The sequence below is a fragment of the Atheta coriaria genome, unplaced genomic scaffold, assembly GCF_025399875.1.
Source record: "Atheta coriaria isolate IRGN ID8LTWV9N9 unplaced genomic scaffold, Caltech_Dcor_3.1 hic_scaffold_3_pilon, whole genome shotgun sequence".
NCBI lineage: Eukaryota > Metazoa > Arthropoda > Insecta > Coleoptera > Staphylinidae > Dalotia > Dalotia coriaria.
In genome coordinates this window covers 9,834,806-9,853,100 of record NW_027045445.1, presented here as the reverse complement: position 1 = coordinate 9,853,100, position 18,295 = coordinate 9,834,806, and the positions used below count along the sequence as shown (strand labels likewise).

The 18,295-nt window shown below is 33.3% G+C and overlaps 1 protein-coding gene and 2 long non-coding RNA genes across 3 annotated transcripts in view; 2 read left to right on the top strand and 1 right to left on the bottom strand.

The window, feature by feature from the left end:
* LOC135804203 (dopamine receptor 1-like) overlaps nucleotides 1-18,295 on the top strand; it is a 67,152-nt gene that overhangs the window by 18,048 nt on the left and 30,809 nt on the right. The gene's annotated exons all lie outside the window — the stretch shown is intronic.
* LOC135804206 (uncharacterized) overlaps nucleotides 1-18,295 on the bottom strand; it is a 53,842-nt gene that overhangs the window by 27,053 nt on the left and 8,494 nt on the right. The window lies entirely within an intron of this gene.
* LOC135789797 (uncharacterized) lies at nucleotides 6,899-7,318 on the top strand. Its single transcript, XR_010547655.1, has 2 exons — nucleotides 6,899-7,023; nucleotides 7,184-7,318. It is a non-coding gene; the product is annotated as an uncharacterized lncRNA (long non-coding RNA).

Below are 18,295 nucleotides of genomic sequence, written 5' to 3'. Positions count from 1 at the left end.
GATTATACAAAATTCTATTTTTAGAAAAATTATTAAATTTGGTGATTTTTTTTATCGTATTTTGTTAATAAAAATTCATATTTTTGCTTTGCAATGAGTACAAAATTGTTTTTGACGTTGGTAAAAGCAGTAAATCTACAAATTGCGAATGTTTTTATAATTTGGTGATAAAATAAAGAAGAAAACCACAAAAACCGAGGTAAATATTATTAAAAACGTTAAAAACGTTATTTTATAAACACTCGTTTGTAAAAAGTAAGTTTTAAATACCAAAATAAAATTATAAAACAATTTTTAGACACTTAAAAAGTTGTTTTATGCATTAACTTACTCGAAATCTAATTTAACGTGATTAAAATTATTACTTTACACATTTAATACAAAATTTTGATATTTTTACAGTAAAAACGAAATTATGCCTCAAAAACTATTTTTTGAGTTTTATTTATTCCCTCTATGCGTGTTTTCTAAGCAAAAAATATACAATTTCTTTCCTAGAGCAAAAAACTTATGAATATCTTCCGACATTGACATTGACACTGAACGTGAATCTAATTACAATACAAAATACAACGTGACACAAATAAAAACATAACCAACCAGTTGTCACCTGCCACCATCAGCATCCTCACGCCCCTACCCATAGAGCATGATCTGATAATACGCAAACGACATGATAATATACAGGATGAACATTAGATCCAATTAAAACGTAATTTCGTTGAATATCAACCTCAACACAACGGTGTTATTTTTTTGTTTTGTTTATCTGTTGGCACCGTTGGATTTGCGAAGAAAAAATCCTGTTTGTTTAAAAGATTTACTCTAAAAGCTTTACAAAGTAGCTTGATACGTTGAGAGCTGAGGCGAAAGAGGTGAGCAAGCTATGCAATGCACTTTAATCCGTGCGCCGGATTAGCGAAACGTACCGTGAGCTGGGTGTACCGTGCATCGGCGATGCGAGTCATGAACAAGATTACACATTAATCAAGTCCTGCCAGCCGCAAAAAGCGTTTTTATTCACCAGTTCTCATCATGTTTCGATTGTGCACAGAGTATAAACACATAGGTGTGTGTAATCTATCAAAGTAAACAAAATTTAACAAATAATTGAAATATTGTTTGCAAAAAGGACTTTTTATTGTTTAATTATAATTATTTTATAAAGAACCTAAGTTTTAGACCCTTTGCAAGCTCTATTTTGTGGAACATAGTAAAACATCTGTAATATTAAAATTAAGCGCAAAAATTTGTTGGAAAGCGCATAACTCAACATCGCCAAGACCAATTTGGTCCATTCTCCTTTTAAAATGTTTGTTAAAATCCAAAAATGGTTTTTACGGCAAGAAAAATTCGAATAATTGCCGGAAAAAACCCTAAAGACAGCCTGTTTCTATAAGATACAAGTTGGCATTGTGATTCAATCATAGTTATAGTTAAATAGTTGAATCCGAGATGGCAGGCTGAAGTGCATTATTAGCAATTCTTTATATAATTAATTTCTTTAAAATAAAATTGCGAATCTTATTGATAGACTTGACACATACTCGTACAATGTCTAGAACAAAAGAGTAAAAACGAATTACATTTTTATTAAACACTACCGGGACGAAGTCGCAGGGGAACCTAATCCCTACTAATATTATAAATGCGAAAGTCCTGATGTTTGTTACACTTTCACGCAAAAACTACTTAACCGATCATCATGAAAATTTGTACACGTATTCTTAGTGGTCCCCGAATGGTTATAGGCTACTTTTTATTTAATAAAAAAAATTATTTTTGAAATAAAATAAAGAAATTGTTTAGCCAATAATACCTCTGCATCTGGCTATTTGACTACTTTAACGCCATCTAGCATTCCAGCAATGAAGCTCAAACCTAAGTACTATAGTACCATCACACTGTATTATCACACTGTATTACCGACAGCTACGTCAACATCAAATCCAATTGACTACACTATGGAGACTGTACACTATACTTCCATAGACTATACTTTCAGCCATTTTAAACTTCCCGCCATTCTACTTCATTGTTACTTCTTCTGTGACTACAGACGCGTACGGAAGCAACTTCATTATTTTAGATATTCGCGAGCGAAGCCGCGGGTTAAAGCTAGTTTCTTAATAATTTTATGAATTTACTGTCAACAAAAAATGAAACAGGTAAAAGTAGTTGTAATTTAATTAAATGCATTAAATTGCATACATGTTCTATAACATAAACGTTAATGAGAATTGTTTCTTTCTTCTTACGCAGTTGACAAAGATTGTAAGTGTAAGATTGAAGCTGTGCTTGAACGCATTTAGACTAATGTAATAGCATTGTTCGTCGACGCGCCGCGGGCGAAAAACCTCCACTGCGAATAATTTCACAAACGCGCCGCCAAGCAACGCGTCATTGTTCCTTTTAGTTGCTTTCGCTTTTTGTTCGCCGTTTGCAATTCCCGTGTATTCGGCTGTCGCAGTCGGCAGACGCTCCTCGGCATTTTATCGGCCATTTGCGATAACAACACCGTTAACGATGCCGACCGCAGAACTTAATATGAAAAACACCTTGAAATGCTGAAACTAAGCGGCTCAATGTTTCACTCGGCGTGCGAGGACAATGAGCGTGACATTGAACTTTCAAAGCTGTCGGAAGCTCATAAAGAATTGATTTATTCAATCGATGTTGAAGTGAATGTACAGGTATTTATTTAATTGCGTGAAAATGAGCAATAAAACTTATATTAGGAAAATTTTCACATTGTTGAGATGCGGTATATCAACCAAGCATGAAACATTTTTTATTAACAACTAGATCCTACATGAAAATTAAAATGCAAAATTCTAACATAGATTAAATATATCCTTACTAATATTATAAATGCGTATGTCCTGAAGTTTATCGTGCTTTCAACTACTTAACAGATCATCATGAAAATTTGTACACATATTCTTAGTGGTCCCCGATAGGTTATAGGCTACTTTTTTATTTAATAAAAAAAAATTTTTAAATAAAATAAAGAAATTGTTTAGCCAATAATACCTCTGCATCTGGCTAATTGACTACTTTAACGCCATCTAGCATTCCATCTAAAATTTAAAACTTTATTGCATGTAGTATTTTTTTCACATAGATAATCCTAGCCAAGCAGTGAAATATACATTCTTTCTATCAATCCGTTTCAACTATGTATAATGATTTCAAATATTTATTTGATGGATTCAACGCGAGCGAAGCCGCGGGTTAAAGCTAGTATTAAATATATGCCTTGGAGTTATACAACTTTGTATACACACATGTGTTGTGGGGTCCCTATAAAAAAATCTTTACAGAAACACATTTTAATGTTGACTAAAACTTAATTATAAACATGCTTATTGCATTTAATTAAATTACTACTACTTTTGTTTCTATAATTTTTTTACACTTTAAATTCATAAAATTACTGTGAATAGAAACCTCCTATGCAAATTCAACATAAACTTCTCTTAATATTCAAGTACCTAATGCATTTTCGCTAACGTTTTGGTAATGTTTGCTGTGAATTGTGACCTAAATATTAAATCTACCGTGGCATTTGAGCACGCCTCCCTGCGACACTTTACCACATGATCCACCGAAACTGCCGACGCGATTGTCACAGGTTAGAGAATCTGAACGATTCATGTGCATTTCATGTTTCCACCGCCGTCGCCACAGTCACCGCGGCATGTCGACAGGTTGCATTCAGTATTCAAATAACTAGATACAAGTACACACAGACTATATGTAAACTCGTAGGTATAATAATTTGAAATTAAAATTTAGTAATTTAAATCCCAATTTGGATTTAAATTGAATTTCTCGTCTATTTTAGTTGTGGGTATGTCATGTATGTAATATTTGTAATTTGCGGCTTGGCAGGTTGATGATCAAAGCTGATTTTGGCAAGTTTAATCATGGAATGTATTATAGGTATAGATTTGCTTGAAACTGCTTTGACATGCAAATACTTATTGCATTGAATAGTGAATGAAAAGACAAAAAAAAGTTCATCATTAAATTTCAATTAAAGATAATACAAAATATTATTAAATGACATTGTCAAGTGCTAACTTTGTAGCTGAATATTTTATTTGTCTGTCATTTTTCTTCTTTCTGATCTCGCATTTATTAAATCTCAAGATTTTTGATTCAATTTAGGAAATAATGCTACAAATTCATGTTATAAATACACCTTGAATAATATTATCACAAATATGAGCTTTGTTTGTTAGTGTCGCTTTCATGCAAAATTCAATGAATTAATTTTGATAAATTTTGGTATCGAGATATTTTTGACTTAGGAGAAGCAAATAGGCTACTTTTTGTTGCAAAAATCTAACTTAAAGGGCTTAAAATAAGGATAGAAAATTGATATGGAGATTTAATCATATTTATAGTTATATATTTCAATTCGAGATGGCGTTAGAGTGCCATATTAGTATTTTAGACGCATTTTAATAAAATCTACGCGGAAATTTTGGGAAAAGCTTAAAATATAATAATTTATTTAAAAACCTTATAACCTTACTTTTGTTGCGTAAAGTTGAAATTTTAACAAGAAGTGAGAGTTTATTATTTAAACGCCAATAACAATCCAGTGTTGCTTAGTTTTACATAAAAGAACTACCCTCGACGAAGTAACAAACTTAACTAACTACTGACTAAAGCACATGGTGGCTGGAAAGCCACTCAGCCACTTGGGTGGGATTCGCAACGCCACTAGAGAAAGAGCGCAAAACTCAACACTTTTAATATGTATTTGAGTTTTATCTGATTTAAAACTTAAATATCAACAATAGACAACCATTTTAATAAAATGTAATGCAAGTTGCATACACCTAGGCTTTTAGAAGTTTAAAATCCCTACGCAACTTGTAGTACTTGTACAAAAAGCCCGCTATGATTATCTTAAGCGTTTAAGTGCTGAGGAACTTCTCATCCGCGAAATTAAGATCGGATTATACGCAAAAGTACATGCGCTTGCAAGTTGAACGTGAAATTATCTCAGTACTTTATCATCTCTGTCATTTCAAACAACAACCAAAACAAAAAATAAAATAACTGCTATAATCAACCCTGACCCAAATAAAAATATTATTCTAATTCATTTATACACAAAAACATTATTTACATTATATTTGTATCATTATATGAGATAATATTTCATCCTCCGTCATAACCCACTCCTCCTCTGGTGAGTAATGAGGGATTTATGTGTTTGTCATTAAATCAAAAGCAAGCACGAAAAGAAAACAAGCAAAGAGCAAAACCAAGAAATAGAAATAGCCAGCCACGTTTTGTTTTCTATTTCTGTGCGTCTTTTATTCACTAGTTTGCTGCTTGAGTCTTAACAAATTGTCATGTTTCAATGACTACAGCGACCACACATCTTCTGCACGCGGACAACCAACACCAACACATTTACGACGACCAACCACGAGTAGTAAGAAGAGTGTATTGTATGAATTGCGGCCGGCAGCACGCATGGACGATCATAAATCAAACACAAAGCGCGCGCGCAATCGAAGAAAATACAAACCGCAGACGACAAAAACACACCACACAGCCGGCGTATTAACAGAACAATGTCGGAAATGTCTTCTATAATGCAATAGTGTGCGGCGCGTGTGTAGTTGAGAGTCGAGTGGACAATTTCACCGCCTGTAATGGGAATAGTATAAAAAAAAAACTTGAAACTATTATTCGATTCATCACTTTGTCCGCATTGTGACAAGCAGCTTTGATTGATTAAGCATCCACTCGACGTGGCGTTTAATTAAGTTTTAGTCAACATTAAAATTTATTTCTTTAGACGCAACCAACATTACACCTCTGTATACAAAGTTGTATAATTTAAGGCGCATGTTTAATATTAAGTTAGAATTCCAGATTTTCATTTACAAATACAACGTGGATTTGAATGAAATGAAATTTGTAAGATGTACACAAACACAATTTCATTACGGCCTCCATTTGCCTAAACTCACATTCGGAGATGTCACCTTGAATAATTAGAAAATCAGGCTCTCCACGTGCGCAGACGGCACACGGCGATGAAAAGTTAATTTAATCTTTAGAATCGCTTGAATAACAGCGCGCGGATAAATTAAGACAAATTACGAATTTGCGCGATCTTAACGTGGATTTCAAGAGTTTTAGTATGAAGATGGCGGGGATATACGCGTATTCATAGAACAAGTGTAACAAGGAGAAGCCACAAAGAATGCGCCGACATTTACAAGTATGCTGGATAATAAGATGGTTGAGTCATTGTTGGAAGTCTACAACCTCCGAATATTGGCGAATTTGCTTACAATGGATAATGGCCAAGAGTCGTTTGGGTTAAATTTATAACCGAAGAGTCTGATTATGATTAAATCGATAAGCGATTGCGGTGTTCTAATTATAACTTTTGCGAATGGCTCACAAAAGATAAGAAATGAAAATTAACATCAGTATTACGAGTAATATAGGCAACCAACAATGTCATTTACTTTTTAATTATAATATAACATGTAACTTTGGTTGCCTATATATCTATATATCTATAACTTGTATTTATATAATTCTCACGTGTCGAGTAGACAATGAATGAATGCTTCTACTATATTTCCACATTCGCGACGAGTTCATAGCTCGTCGGTTATCAGATTTTTACGAGTGTATTCCGGCGCGCTCGCGCATGATGTGACATATTAGCTATTTCCGCATTAAATTTGTCGTGCGCCGAGTAGCACAACAACCACCATGTTGGAATGTTGGTAGGTATGTAGGTATTTGTATAGAACGTGAAGTAATGGTTGCAATGTTTCAAAACCGGAGGTGTCGACATGCAAATGTACGCTTTGCATTGAGGAAAATGTGTGGGTGTGTGTTGGAGTAGATGTGTTGTGTAAAACGCACGTTTTGGGCGCCAGCATTGCTTTTACCGATCGCGACGTAAATGCGCGCTCATATCCGCAGGAAATTCGCACAATCGCACAATTTGTCGCGGGGATTTTCGCCATGGTAAACAAATACCTAACCTAACCTCACTCACAGAGATTACTTACTTTTAATACATGTCAAATGATTATAAAAAGTTTATTTTTTGTTTTAGTATAAATTTGCTTTATTCGAGTATTTCTTTTAGTAAAAATGCAATTAATTTATATTTTCTTGTTTCTAGGACCAAGAATGTGTCGATTTTAGCAATAAAATTTGCATTTTTATTTTAATCAAATGAGAAATGCTAATAATGCACTTTAACGCCATCTAGAATTCAATTATTTGACTATATCTATGATTAAATCTCTATATCAATTTTTGTCTTATTTAGCACCCTTCAAATCATAATTTTTTACATTTTAATAATGATTCTCCTATCTGGAAGAAAGACAAAACTAAAAAATCATAAATCATCAAAATCTATGCAGCCGTTCTTGAGTTATGAATGTTGTAACTAACTTACATTGGTATAAAACTAAAATAACTAAATTTGAAAGAAAGTGCTGCCACCTAGTGACAAAAAGATTAAATTATTGATTCTCCCACGTCTAAATAGTAACAATTTAGATATAATAACCGAGTATTTCTTGAATAACTCTATCTTGTCCTGGAAAAACTATTCCACGTGACCAAAATGCAAAATATTATCTACTATTCAAAAACGCACACATTATTTATTTATGCATGAATGTTTCCCTAGCAGCGTCCAGTAGTAAGCGAAAGCACTTAAAGTGTCGAGCGTAAGTTTGCATTTACGTTCGGAATATTTGGATAGACTGTATGTCTGCACATACTGCACACAGCACATTGCACGTGAAAACACGTCCATCGAGCATTACGAAGGATCCGCGGCATTTGCATAATGTTAACATAAATTCAAGCGCGTCATTTAAACTTCACATGCAGACTTTCTGCGAAAATAAATGCACACATTATGTGAATAAATAATGCAAGAAAATATGTACACAGATAAATCCGGATTAAGTATTATCTGCGAGAGGAAGAACAAAAAATTGCGGACATTTTGTGGTGTGTTTGTTTTATGAGCAAGAATAGAGAAGACAACAGAATATGCGAGCAGAATGTAAAGATAATAGATAATAGAAAATGTGTATTTTTAGTTGCTTGCTATTTTTATGCAGGAAAAAAAAATAAAAATTAAATGTGTGGAAAATTTAAAACCAAACTTTTAATTTTTAAATAGAATATTAAGGATCAAGTGGTTAAACGGAAGTTTTTGTTTAACAACGTTTAGTCACGTGATGCTTACAATATTTTTCTACTTCTGCTTTATTTCACCGTTGAGGTTTATGTATTTGAACTATTGTATAGGTAAATGCGCAGGTGCAAGCCCCACCCCGTGGCTAAGACCCGTGACAAAATTGCTTTAGTCACAGTACTGGCATTCCAGGGTTTAAGTACCACTTTTCGGGTCTCAAAACCGTGGAAAACTGGCGTTTTAAAGTTGTAAGTAGAAAAGATATGTTAAATACTAGCAATACTTCTTAATTTAGGGAACTGAACATGTACAACATACTTTACATTCTTTTTTAATCCAAAAAGATATTTCTTTGGAACAGCAAAGCGTTTTAATTAGCATTTTACTTAGGAAGCTTATTATTAAGACAATGTTTACCTTAAAATATTAAAATATTCATGGTGCAAGACTGAAAAGGCATAAAACTGCTACTTCTACTTCTCTACTTTAAGATTATGGCAGTTTATGGCTCAGCCCTTAAGCATAACCCTTTTGTACTAGGTGTGTAAATAATTTTTCGGCTCCAGACGTTATTACCTTTTACATTTTACGTGAACATGGAACATATTTTAAGCTCACATTGTTGGCAAACAATGTTCTTACAATAAAATATTCCCAGAACAAATTTATTGTCATCATTAAATATTTATAGAATTTTTATTTTAAACGAAACATATTTTTATACTTTTAGATTTATTTTTAAATTAAAATATAAATTTTACCCACAAAATACATTGGTTTTTAAATTAAATGCGACCAAAAATTGGTTTTTGATATAAATTTTCATTTTTGGCATTTTATAATTTTGATAAAATAAATAAATGTCATTTTCTATACGTTTTCTATCCGCGTTATGATTTTTAGACCACGTTGACCCCTTATCACGCTTTACAGCAATACAAGCGTTGGCTGCATTATTCGCGCATGGAAAACTCGGTCGGATTTCGGATTGTGAGTGGGATTTGTGCCAAACAACCCGACTGCTACTTCCACGCGCGAGCTTACTAAATCAGGCGGCTCGCATCCGCTGGGCACATTAACTCAACAGGTCCCATCTTGATAAAAATGCTCCGTAGAGGACAACCGAATAGAAATACAAATCGTGCGCTCAACTCGCACGACGGCACAAACGGCAACAGAAATTGCTTCAGTTTTAGGGAATTTAGGTGATTTAATAAAACTGTTTTGTTTAAAAATATTAAGTTCCGAGTTCAACATCAAATTATTTAGTCAATTTATGTTTTATTTTGTAAATGATTGCAAATTAAAATAAATTTAACAAGAAGAATTGAATATTTTCAGTAATATTTATTAAAATAATCAAAAATAAAGTCATTTTGAACTAAAACTAAATTAAATGCTTTTTTCATTTATATTTTCGTTTCAAAATATAAAAAAGTTGAAAAAACCTAAGCCTATAAGTAGAACAAACTTCTTTTGTTATTTTAGGAACAAAAAACTAAGTACCTACTTAAAGTTGACCTTTTCTGATTAAAATAACAATGTTTTTTAAACTTTACAGCACAAAAACACGTTTTGCACAAATATATTCCGATTTTTCACAAAGCAAATTAAAACTAAGTGTTGGAGCGCTTGAAATTTTTATAAATGCAAACGTAAGCAAAGAATTTGAATAAGAGAAGAATGCGCTGCATCCTATTGCATCGATTCACTCCCTTTGAACCAACTAAAGGCATTGTTTAGGTAAATAGAGGAATGGAGCGTAGCCAGGAACACAGAGTACGAAATTCGAAATTTGAATCTTTGATAAAATTCACTTCCAATGTACAATTCGCAATGTTTACTACAAGAAATCACTAAAATGAAATATAAACATAAATTTGTATAAAAGTAATGTTAGTTGCCTATAGAAACATAAATTACCTATGTTAGAACATTGCAATCGAACATAGAAAATCAACTTTTTTTCAAAATTTTAAAATTTTCAATTTTTAAAACAAATAATTTGCATAAATTCTATTCCACTTCCTTTGGTTATATTTTATATTTAAAAATTAACCTGCACTTTGCTCCTAGAGCTCCGCCGCAACTAATAGTTAATAGTGAAGGCGCCGGGCAATGCAGTTGATTTACAAGTTTGCGTTAGCATTAGGGCTGCCGGTTGCGCTTATGAATTACACCCCGCCCGCCTGCCCTGCACGTAAATTCCACTCTAACCCGAGTGATAAATATGCTTTTTTACGAACGCCGCAATACGAAAAGGGCAAATGTCGCTCCGCACTTCACGCACGACGTCGCCAACACAGTCGAATATTGAAATTCCCACACAAAACTCATTGTGCTCATCGTGGGAGACGAGATTTTTTGTGTGCGCCCGCACGTCTTTTTTATAAAGTAATATTTTTCATTTCGGTGCAAATATTAGCATTACACCGGTTTTTATGGGTCGATTATAGGTGAAGCGGTAAAAAATTAAATGAAAATGTTTGAGAATTATTCAGACACTTTACAAAAGTAACAAAAAATGTTTAATTAAATTAGATTGATGTGGGTATATAATACGCACGGTAAATAATGGTGCAGAGTAAACATTTTTTAAATTTATACAATGTCACAAAGTATATTAAACTGTTAAAATCATTAAAACAATTTTGTAAATTATACTTTATAGTATATTAAGTATCAAGTGGCTAAACGGAAGTTTTTGTCATTGATTCAGTACAACCGTAGCGAGTGTTTAATCAATCGAGTGTTTAATGAAGTTTAGCCATGCGTGTTTTAACCTTTTTTCTATTTCTACTCTATTTTCATGTCAAGATTTTTGTATTTGAAAGGCGCAAGTTTCAGCCCGTATCTAAAAACTGTGACTAAAGTACTTTAGTGACGGCTTTAGCTTTCCGTGTTTAAAGTACAACTTTTTATGTCTCAAAACCATAAAAAATCAAACGGTTTAAAAGGTGGAAGTAGAAAAAAGTAATTATTTAATATTTAACAAAAATGTAAAAGCGAGATATTGAATGACTGATGGAAAATTGATTTGAAACGACATTGGTTCACTCCGTTCTTATCTCAAATATAAATGAGAGTGGATTTTGCTGTAAAACTCCCTTCGTAAAATATTACTGCGCTTATTTAAGAACTCGCGTTCGCCGAAATCTATATAGCAGTAGTTTCGGCTTTTCTTTGTTTCTTCATCTCGGTAGACGCTGCCGGAGGACAAGAATACATTACGCTTTTATGACAACTCAATCGTAATCCTAATTTAAGACCGTTTTATGACTTTCAAAATAAAATATTAATATTTCAGGTCTTATATCAATATTAATAAAAAGGAATAATGTTATATCCAAATAATTTTATTATAGGCTTTTTGGGGTTTTAAAATTGAATTGTTGGTTGCCTATATTATTTCTATTTTTACTTATAACCAACAATTACAGCTGCTACATGAATTACGTTTCACAACTTTTAATATTTCCGTTATGCAACATGTGACTCGTGAAAAGTTGAAAACTGTAATTTAACACTAATGCAACAATAAATGCATTAAATACAATACCAGAACAACTTTTCTGCAATACTTTATTAAATAATTTTTTATATTTCATATTTTTACCCAAAATATAAAAAACAGAAGAAAAACAAACTTTTTTTGTTATTTATGAAAAGAAAAATCCATAAAGCTTCTTAAAATTAACCTATTCTGTTAAAAAACAATGTTTTTAATATTTAACAGATGGAAAACATTGTTGGTTGCCTATAAAGCTGTTATTTCTTTTATTGTTTTAGTAACAAAAAAACAAGTCTCTCTAAAATTTGACCTTTTTAATTTAAAAAACAATATTTTTTCTATTTTACAACCCAAAAAGCACTTTTTTGTTCTTTGCCTATATTCCACTATTTATATTTGTAACAAAAAATTAAAAACTGCAGCTGTTACATGAAATAAGTGTCATAACTTTTACAAATTCCATTTTCCGTGCAACACGTGACTCCTTCTCGCCCATGAAAAGAACAACAGAAAAAAAAAGAAGCGTCCAACATGTGCATAACTTTTGTCATATTAAACTTTCCTACAACCACCTGACATCCCACCAAACTTCCCATTACTGTTTTGGGCAGGACACTCTCCACACCCAAACTTCGTGAGCAATACAAAGATGACACCATACCATCCACTATATCCTACTATATAAACACAAAACAACAAGTTCAACAAGATGGCGTTGGTATCGTTTGGTCAAAGAGCAACACACGCTACACACAAGTGCATGTCGACTATTCACCAACATGCAAGGTTATGTAGCCAATGCACTCACATCGCATGCACGCGCATCGGTGGTGACTTTGACTAAACGAACACGTTCGATCCCGTTGCTTTGCGCACTGTTGCTCTCCGCTGTAACAAGTTAGCCACCGAGCGCGCACCACCAAGAAAGCGAATGAATATTGATTTTGGATTTGGGCAAAACCGACCTGCCGACATGTTGCTACACTTTTGGCAAATATCCCCCATGCATGCACGATCATTTAAAATTTATAAAATGACCACTCAGAGGCATGGTAAGTCTAGTCTTGAGTGGTTTTTGCACCAGAAATTTATCAGCCATCTTGGAGGTAAAGTTTAATGAGATTTTTTTACGTTGTTTTCTTCTTAAAGAGACATTTTTTATGAAAACAAATCTAACTTTGAATATTTACTCCTAAAAAAACTTAAAAATAAATATAGACAACCAACTATACATCACATCATAGCAAAGTGCAGACATTAACATAAAATCATGCTAATAATGTAATAAAACTTGACACTCAGCGATAAATGCAGTAATAAAAACTTACATGTGTAGTTCAAAGCTTGAATGTTCAATTTTGTGTGTTTGAATGTGTTTGAGTAGCTCGAAGGCGCCCAATTAGGAGTAATCTAATATGACGCGCATAATGTTTTCACGGTTCTCACCCGCTGTTTGTGTGTCGTCCCGTCACAACTTGCGCATCATCCATGCAAACCCTTGTTAGGTCCAAGGGGTTTTGGTGTGAGCTATCAAAACGAGATGAGCGCAAATAAACAGCACAATGCCTTTATTTCGGCCTGATTTTGCCTTCTCACTATGTTTATGTCTGTGTGCAAAATTCTCAACCACACGAGAGTCACTCCCGGCTTAAATTAACTGAACAAACTTACGAGTTTGAATTTGAGCCATGTTGATTGCACGCCGGAGAGTAGTTTACGCAGCCGCAATTTGGAGGTTATTTATTCTGACGGTAGCGAATTTTACCGGGTGGAAAAAATAATTAAGTGCGGGAATTTAATCAAAAGAGTGCTCGTTTTGAGTTATTAATAATAAATTAACTTTTGATGTCGTTGCGGCAGCGACGCGACAAAGACACGACAAAACGGAAGCGCTAAAGTAATAAGTAATAACACGGTGTGGTGTGGTGTGACCTTGGAAGTGGCAACAATTTCCCAAGGGAAAAAGAATTCTATGTGTAGGTATATAAGCAACTAAAATGATTAGATTTCAATTAAATAATAATAAATTCTTTAATAAATGTTTTTATTATAGGCAACCAAACATACTTGCTTTCAATGTTACATATAATATTAGATGATGTTTTGGTTGCCTACTCGTATAACAAAGCAATTAAATGCAATCCAAATCCTATTTGTTTGAGCGGGAATGTGGATACCTTTCCGGTACACTTAAGTAAATAGTTTAATAAGCGACGTGTCGGACGCGCGCCGTTAATCAATAAACAGTGTAACAGTGTATTGACTAATCTATTTCAGGACACACACCCATCCTGGTTTCTACGCCACTGAGCAAATAATTGCCCGCCCTTTGGGGATTAATAACGTGCTCGTGAAGCTTTCGGTTTTACACTGAGACATTCCCCCCGCGGGGCGACCGGAGCGCTTCTTTATCAATCGCGCGTTTTTTACTGCCGGCTTCTGATCCTGATTCGGCGAAAACTAAAACTAAAGTTTGCCAGCGACAACCGCAACCGACGCTACATTGTGCCACTTAATCATTAAACACCTGGAGTTTATTCTTCGGTGAACTCTATCGAATCCAATATTTCAATATTTTAGCTCTAGTCAAATATGAAACTTTGTAATGTTTGTTGCATATCTATAGTATTTAAATGAATTGCAAAATCTGTTGGTAAGCGCATAACTCAACAACGCCTGGACTAATTTGGCCAATTCTTTTTTTTAATGTTTGTTAAAGTCCAAGGATGGTTTTTACGGCAAGAAAAATTCAAATAATTGCCGGGAAAACACTAAAAACAACTCTTTTCTGTAGGAAAAGTTGACATTGAGATTCAATCATAGTTATAGTTAAATGGTTAAATCCGAGATGGCGCGCTGAAGTGCATTATTAACAATTCTTTATATAATTAATTTCTTTAGTCTAGAACAAGAGAGTAAAAACGAATTACGTTTTTATTAAACACTACTGGAACAAAGTCGCGGGCAAAAACATAAAAATTATTAATTTGTTAAAATTAACTTTTATACTTTTTTTAATTTTTAAATGAAAGAAAAAGACGTTTTACTAAAAATGATGAGTAAATATAATTAAAAAAACGTTTTTTTGCTTCTGCTTTCGTCTTTCCGGTATTTGAAGTAATTAAAATGCAAATATACGAATGTGAATACAGATGCAAAGCAAATCGCATTTCATGTGGCTCGCTCATGCATGAAAGCGCACATTCCGCGCGCATTTCGTTCTCATCCAAGCAAATAAGATTTAATTAATTATGTTTAAATATGAGGTTTAAGAGTGTTGTGTTTTATTACGCGCGGCTTAAATTGAATGTACACATATCAAGTTCAAGTACCGCATAATTACATTTTTCCACATTTAAATAAAACATTTCCTGTTTATATAAATAAATAACAAAATAATTTTGTATTTTTTTGGAGATTTATGAAGTTGTGAAGTTAATGTGTAGAAAAACAAAGTTTTTATTTGAAACTTCGGTCAAATATGGTTTTTACTGTTAAATTGTAGTTTATTTAATTAATTAGTGCAATTTGCAGTTATGATACCAACAAAATATTCACATGAAGTAGTACTCATTAAACCATATATGTACGTTTTAATAGAATTACGCTTGTGCTTCTGCGCTATGCTCTGTGAATTTCTATTTAATATGTTGTATCTTAAATTGCTACAAATGTTGCAAATTTGTTCGCAAATCATATTCATGTTTGAGTTACGGTACAAGTAATGAACACTATGTAATATAAATGTTAGTTTATACTATAAACTAAAATTATATATATTTATTTGATGAAACAAAAGTTATTTTAATAAATTAAAACAAAAAAATCAATGAAAAACTCAACTCTGACATCAGATTTAATATTTTACTTTGTATTTTGTTTAAATTGAATTTTGTTTTTAGGAATTAAGTTTATTTAGCGTTAAATTTAACCAAAATTTTAACCGCAAATTTAAAAATATTCAACGAAACAGTAACATTTTACCAACTAAACTAACATTTCATATATTTCCCAACAAATTTTCATTAAAAAAGATTCATTATTCTAAACACCAACATTACTATTTCTAAACCATCCCCACCTGTCAATCTGTCAATTCCTATTAATGATTAGCAGTTAGAATTGAATCTAAAGATCTATGCAAATCCATCAACCACAAGATCCCTTTTCCAGCCATTCGTTTCTCAATTCGTTCGTCAATGGATGATATAAAATTAGAGCGTGTTTGCGGGCCAGCGTAAATTATACCCTCCCGTGGACGTGTCTCCGGCGGGATCGGTTGTTAGTGCCGACGAAAACGAACACCCGCACACCACCTAGTCGCGGCGCGGTGTATCGGTTTGACGCGCTGCGATCGCAATTAGGTCAGCGTTATATTAAGGGGTCGTCGAGGTAACTAACCGATAAGCACTCCTTTTTAGCGAGGAGCCGAAAGGGTAGACTGGTCGATAGTCATCAAACTATCGATGGATATACTCTGGGATGATGCTGCGATTATCGAAGTTACAGGGAAAGCTGAAGCTGATCGAGTTTCAGCATCTGTCGGTCGCTGATGAACATTTAAGTACCGAGCACTTATAATTATATTTATAATGTTGAGGTACAATTTACGAGATTATTAAATTTTGAAATTGTTGTGTTGGGAAACATGAAATATGTAGGGGTAGGTATGTTCGCTTCTTGTACCGTAACTCAAAGCAAGGTTATTGTCATTTATATTTAATTCTCTTTGAATTTTTAGCATTTTAAAAGTTACTCCGTTCTTCAGGGTGAAGACAAATCCAAAAAATATTAAATCATCTAAATCTGTCCAGCTGTTGTTGAGTTATAAATGTTGTAACTAACAAAATTCTGCTATATATATAAATAGTGTCTTTTGGTTCATTTTTTTTAAATACAGTAAAACGTTTATAAATGTTTATATTGTTAAAAAAAATTCATAAAAATGCATTTCAAACGAACAGAAATTGGAAAAACAAAATTTTACTACTTTTTTCCTGTTTAAATTTCTTTTTAATAAATAATAACATCATATTTTTTTCCATTTTACTTCCTCGACAATAAACTACTATTCTTATTCCTCTTGATGATAATTTGCCACTCAGTCTGTCAGCCCCCTAACAATAAAAGCCTGTGTACATTTTCCGCGGCGATCCAATGATCCGGCAAATACTCGACTCTCAAAAACGCGCCGCAGATTCATCGTCTACGTCGAATTTTCCGAGCGATATGCGTCCGCTCACGTTGTATAATTCAATGAGTCCGGAGTATTATCGCGGTTTCCTCGAGCGCGCGACGGAGGGAACATTTTCCCCCCACAGCATCACACAAGAGCCGTACCTATTCGCACACATCTGACGGGAAATTCTTTTCCGCTTCGAGCGCGCGCGCTCGCGCCCCGCATTCGACATGAGTGGAAGGTAAATACGCGCGCGCTTTATAAAAATTCTTTAATCAATATTTTTTGCGCGCGCTCCAAATGGAAAAAAGAGCCAAAAACGAAAATATCAAAGGCCCGCATCACTTTTATGCCAAATTTGCATTAGGACCAAGAGTAAGAAAAGTACCTACAGACGTTTAAAACACACATACACACAGAGAGAGAAAGAAACAACCAGAGCTTAGATTAGGTCTTTAAATTTTAGCAAAATTGAGAGAATATTTTATTTGTGGCTTGGCAGGATTTAGAATATTGTGGGATTTAGGGAAAACAAAGTATAAGTAATGCTTTTAAATGCCATAATTCTTATAATATTAAATATATTTTTGGGGCATCGGCTTAGGAAATGCAATTTTATGCATTGCCACAAAATAATTTAATATTTTAAAAGGAAAAATGAGTTTTTTGGCATAAAATATTTGTTTTTATTGTCCTCTGAAGCATAAACGTCAGTTTTGCTAATATTAACATAAAATAAATGACTTTTATGTTTTTTTTATTCTTCTAATAATATCCAAATAATTGTAATTTGTAATTATGAGCCAAATTTGTAAAAAAGATTCTAAATTTTAATTTTAAAAATATGAGAAATTCTAATATTGCCCTGTAACGCCATATAGATATAAATTATTCAACTAAAACTATAAATAAATCTTCATATCAATTTTCATCCCTTATTTTACACTCGGTATGTTATATTTTTGCAACAAAAAGTAGCCTATTTGCTTCTCCTCAGTCTAAAATATTTCCATACCAAATTTTAACAAAATTGCTTCAGCGGTTTTTGCATGAAAGTGCAACAAACAAACATACTCTCATTACCATTTACAATATTAGCATTGTAATCTAATCTAATGTAATATTGGTTGTATATATTGTGTTATCCACTGACAACGCAACAAATAACAATTTCAAAATTAATACGCCCAATAAATTCATCATATCCCGTGCTCGTGAATTACGTCCTGATGCAGTCTATGATTCTCCGTAGAACACGTCCGAATTGACGCGAATTTGCATCATATTGTGCAAATTCCACGCAAATCTGCATACGCGTGCAAATTCAATAGCTTTACGGCCTCTCACGCAGCCTACAAGGATTTGCCGATGTCATTCGATTATA